The following is a 6,000-nucleotide window of genomic DNA, read 5'->3' on the forward strand; positions in this document are numbered from 1 at the left end:
ACAAATTGGCCATAACTGGCGATCCATATCTCACAAGCACACAAGTCTACACTTATTTCCCAGCAAAGTGTTTATTCAATAAACAGATTCTCTCCTCCGCCCCCTTTAAAAAATCTATCCCATAGAAGTATTTTCTGGAGCCGCCAAATAACAGATCAATCTAGTTGCTTGGGTATTTTTAGTTGCAGAAATAAGCATATGTTTCTCTCCACTTTACTCAACTCTGAAGAAAGAAAAGAGATTTATTTTAAGATTTCCAGGGTTATGTTGTTAATAGAGACATTACACAAAATGTCCTAAAGGGTGGAAATAAACCAACAGAGTTACAATGCAGCATTCAAGTGACGGTTTACCAACAAGACAACAGACCAAAGCATCACAAAGACTTCTAAAGGGGTTACTCGCCCTCTGAAGGAGCGGGTACTTAGCTGGGGGGGGGCGCATTTCTGTATCATATGCTGTTGCTTGAAGGTCAGGTGGCTTCAGTGGCCCAGAGTGCCTTCCATCAGCTTTGGCTGGTGGCACCTCCCTGGACAAGGATAGCCTAACTTCTGTTGTCTATGCTACACTGACCTTTGGGTTAGACTACTCCAATGTAATACATGGGGTTGCCTCTGAAGATGGTTCAGAAACTTCTACTGGTGCAGAATTCAGTAGCCAGGTTGCTCACTGAAACAAGGTGGTTTGAGCATATAACAGCAATCCTGACTGCACTGGCTGCCAATTAGTTTCTGGGGCCAATTCAAAGTGCTGTTTTTGTCCTATAAAACTTTAAACAGATCAGGACTGTAATACCTCAAGGGCCTCCTCTCCCCCATACGAACTCCCCCAGACCATGCAACCATCATCTAAGACCCTTCTTTGTCTGAACAATTAAGTGGCATAAAAAAGTTAAAGGTAAAGGACCCCTGACAGTTAAGTCCAGTAGTGAACGACTCTGGAGTTGCGGCACTCATCTTGCTTTACTGGCCGAGGGAGCCGGCATTTGTCGGCAGACAGTTTTTTTCTGGGTCATGTGACCAGCATGACTAAGCTGCTTCTGGCGAAACCAGAGCAGTGCACGGAAACACCGTTTATCTTCCTGCTGGAGCAGTACCTATTTATCTACTTGCACGTGCTTTCGAACTGCTAGGTTGGCAGGAGCTGGAACTGAACAATGGGAGCTCACCCCATCATGGACCTCCAGAACAAATTAAGTTCGTAACTAGAAGTACCACTGCATATGTGGTAATAAACCATATATCGTAATATAATGAACTGCCCTGAGACCTCTGGGTATACAGCGGTATATAAATTCAATAAATGAAATGAAATAATAACAACACGATTGTGCCTCATTTTCAGAAGGAAACATAAACCCAGGGTAAGCACTTGTAACCCCTGGAATTTGCACCACTCAAAGATTGGGGTTTTGTTCAACAATATTAGCAATAAAGCTCAGCATGTTTTGGCGTTTTGAATGTTCAAATGCATCAAATGAAGCATTTGTATGGTCGGTGATGGATATTATCTCAGCATTGTACATTGCACTTCAGGGGTGACACTGAAAAGTGATGGACTATATGTTCCCCCATGCACACAGAGCTCCTGGGATGGGTGAGATCCGGATGGGGAGAAATTCATTTGGTGCAGAAGTCTAATGTGAACTTCCTTCCTTTGCATTTCCTGAGCCGATGTATGAACTGAAACACAGCCATCCTACTATGGAGCACACATGTCTTCCTACGTCACAATTTAGTTTTCCAGATTTTTTTGTAAGTGTTTAATTTTTTTAAATGGTTGTATCACAACCCTGAAACCTCAGGAGCAAATCTAAATCAGGAGGAGGAGTAGAAAACAATGCAGCTATTATTGGATTTATTTTAGAGAAATATTTGGATAATAATGCCTTACATCAGGAGAGTTTTCTTGCAAAAACACATAGATTGAGTAAAACTATGAACAGAAAAGCATCTTTTGGGTGAGAACGAACACCAATGATTGTTCACAGCTTTGTGTGAAAATTAGAAAAGAATCAGCAATTCTTTCAGAAATGGGGTAAACAGAGCAGAGAAACTGAAACTGGCATATTAATTTATCCCAAAGGTAGGAGTAGATGGATTATTCACTTTACACTTTGCCCCTTCCAAATATGGGGTCTCCTTTCGGCTTTCCTTTGCCTGTAGTTATATAACTTCTCCTATGAGAAGGCCACATTCATTCTTGTTACCCAATTTTGCATAAAGACTCTCCTCCTGCAAAAGAGGGGAGTGGTTGTGGGCGGGAGCCGGTCTCCGCCTCAAGCAGAGGGCGTTAGCCCCCTGCCTCCCACTCACCTGGCTGGCGCCCACGCCCATGGGCAGGCACCCAACCAGGTGCCTTCGAAGGGGTGTGGACGGCAGCGTAAATTGCTGCAGCGCCAGCTACCCGGCCTCAATCTTCGTCGTCCCGTCACGAGTCACCCACCCTCCACTCCCTTAGAGCTCAGGGTCTCAGTTTTCTTTCAGCCTTGCTATGGACCTTAGGTTGGTCGCCCTAGTTGTCCGGGGGGCCTGGTAGGAATTTTTCCATTTGGCATTAGGCTTTGTGGTTTTTTTGCCTACCTTGTAGCAATTGTCACAACTTTCGTGGTATTGGTGGGTAGGTTAGGCATTGGAATAATGTGTTGTGTGGAAGGGCTAGGTGTGGTCATCGCCTACGCCTTCAATTTTTGGGTATTCCGTTAAAGGAATCCGGCGGTCGTGTATCCTGTCCAATGCCTGCGTGGCAGGGGGCCATGGCACAACCCTTGGTGACATCAGGGGAGAGCTTATAGTTGGATTAGCATCAACAGGCTCCACCTACTGGTGAATAAACCCCCCTTTTAGACTCACCCCTCTCCGAGTGGGTGGAGTCAACTGACGTAATCCAATGCCTAAGCCAATACCTTTTCACTTGCTGAAATCAATAAAGTTGTGGCCTTTTCTTGCCCATTAACCTTATATCACGTGTCCTTGTGTTTTCATTCCACTATGCAGGGATCAGGTCCTCGAACCACAAGTCTATATTTCTTTAGGTCTCGATATTTCTGATGTTGATGTGTGCCTTACCTGGAAAAGTTAAGAGCATCCATGAAAGGGCAACAATGTAAACGATGCCAAACTGCATTGCTGAAGACTAGGAATCTCAAGTCAGAAACCAAAAGAGGAAGACCAAGAGTGCTGTTGATTTCCTGTGTTATCCAAAAATCTGTTTGTTCAGATCTTTATAGGTGTACATGTAAACTTGATGACACAGTATTCCTGAAGTAATGGATGTGATAGTAATAAGTCTTGGTCCTCTGCTCCTCATGAAATCACAATGTACCCAAAGGAAGGAAGGAAAGTAGATTAACTTGAACATACTGTATATTCAGGATTCAGTGGACTGAAAACATGCTTTTTTTATTATTTTCATAGTTTTTATTGTCTGTATTTTCTTTCCTATTTCCGGCTGCTATCACGCATTACTATTGAAATGAAATGAGCAGTACATTGAAATTAGTACAGTGAGCACTTGTCCTGAAAAGGGTTTTTCTTTTTTTAAAGGAACATGGTTGTTGTTGTTTAGTCGTTTAGTCATGTCCGACGCTTCGTGACCCCATGGACCAGAGCACGCGAGGCCCTCCTGTCCTCCACTGCCTCCTGCAGTTTGGTCAAACTCATGCTGGTAGCTTCAAGAACACTGTCCAGCCATCTCATCCTCTGTCATCCCCTTCTCTTTGTGCCCTCCATCTTTCCCAACAACAGGGTCTTTTCCAGGGAGTCTTCTCTTCTCATGAGGTGGCCAAAGTACTGGGGCCTCAGCTTCACAATCTGTCCTTCCAGTGAGCACTCAGGGCTGATTTCCTTAAGAATGGAGAGGTTTGATCTTCTTGCAGTCCATGGGACTCTCATGGACAAAGACAACAGGCATATAAAAGGAACATGGTAACATTTAGTAAATGCAGAACTGTTGGAACTGTTCTGGTTTAAGTTCATATGCACTTTGGGTTAATGGGTTAATGGGGTTTCCTGGCAGTCCTCATGTTTTCTGGCAGCACTGGTGACATGACTGGTAGAACAGAAGAAGATTCTTCGAGATCAGACCAACAGTGTGTTTCCCCAAGAAGTGTTGGCTTCTATTTTGTGTTCAGGAGTGAACCAAATATGGATTGGGCTAAACCAAAGAACCATGTATGCCCATGTACCACCTTATAGTGGATTTTGCTTTGCTTTGCCTTCATGTCAGGGAGGTCATGAGGATCCAGAAAGTCCATTGGTTGTCTCAGCAGGAAGCTAGGTTGTAGTAATGGTAATAAAGTAAAGCAAAGTAAAGTAAAGTAAAGCAATTGGCAAACAAATGATCACCAGCTTCATGACTGGTAAGAGCAGAAGAAGAGAGAGAGGCACATAGATATAGATCTTTCTTATCTTGAGGTTAACTCGCTTTTAACATTTATTTTTATCAATAGTTAAAGGAATATTTTCCATTCAGTGCCAACTTCTTAGAGAGTATGAATGATTAAGGGATATAAAAATCCTGTTAAGTCAAGCAAGCAAATTAACCCTTTGATATAACATTATATTATTCCCCGCTGTTTTTTTTAAAAAAATGAAAAGCAGAAGAAGGGCAGATTCATGTGCTTCTGTGTGTGAACAGTGGCATATAAGTACAAATAAATAAATAAAATGTCACCATAGATAAAAGAAAGAATAAGAGAGCAAGAAGAACGTATATTTAAAGAAGAGTAGAACATATTTACTCAATGATCATAAATCAAGAGGTAGTGTGGAAGATAAAAAGAATGAAACAAAGGTATTTTGAACATGCAAATAAACCAGGGAAATTATTGGCATGGCAGTTGAACAAAACTGAGCAAAAAAAATTATATATAAGATAAAATTAAATGATAAAGTGATAGATAACCCAAAATAAATCAGGAGAGCTTTTGTTAATTATTTTGCAGATTTATATAAGAAAGGAAGAGAAAAAGTAAAGAGATCGACCAATATCTCAAAGTTAGCAGTCTGCCAAAAATAATGGAAGAGAAATCTGCAATATTAAATGCTTATATAATCACTCAGGAAATATCAGAAGCAATTACTTCCGCCAAAACAGGGAAATTGCCAGGACCAGATGGTTTATCAGCAAAATACTATAAAAAATTAAATAACCAGCTGTTGAGACCACTACAGGACATAATGAATGGAATTCTAATTTCAGGTAAAGTCCCAGAGACATGGAAAGAGGCATACATAACCTTAATTCCAAAACAGGAAGCCGATGTGTTGGCGGTCAGTAGTTCCAGATTGAATTCATTACTAAATAATGACTATAAACTGTTTGCTAACATAATGGCTAATAGAATGAAATTAGTACTGAAAGAATATATACATCAAGATCAGGCAGGTTTTCTTCCAGGCAGACAAATGAAGCACAATATTAGAAATATTATTGATATTGTAGAGTACCTGGAAATCCGAAACGAAAAACAAGCAGCATTGATGTTTATAGATGCAGAAAAAGCTTTTGACAATGTCTCTTGGGAATTTATGGAAAAAACTATACAAGAAATGAATTTTGGAGATAAATTTAGGAAAGCAATTCAAGCTATATATTCAGAACAAAAAGCAAAATTAATTGTTAACCAGGAGGTAACAGAGGAATGTAAAATACAAAAAGGAACAAGACAAAGATGCCTGTTATCACCTTTATTATTTATAGTAGTATTAGAGGTCCTGGTGAGAAACATTAGAATAGATGACAATATTAAAAAAATTAAAATAGGGAAAAAGTCATACAAATTGAAAGCCTATGCAGATGATCTGGTAATTACAGTAAAAGATCCCAAGACTCCCTTCCAAAAGTAATAGAAAAAATTCAGGAGTTTGGGAAAGTAGCAGGATTTAAATTAAATAAAAGTAAGATGAAATTATTAGTTAAAAACTTAAAAGGAGACAAAAGAGAATTGTCACAAATAACAGAAACAGAAATCCATAAAAAGTTAAATATTTAGGAATG

The sequence above is a fragment of the Podarcis pityusensis genome, assembly GCF_964106645.2.
Source record: "Podarcis pityusensis genome assembly, chromosome: 3".
NCBI classification, from domain to species: domain Eukaryota; kingdom Metazoa; phylum Chordata; class Lepidosauria; order Squamata; family Lacertidae; genus Podarcis; species Podarcis pityusensis.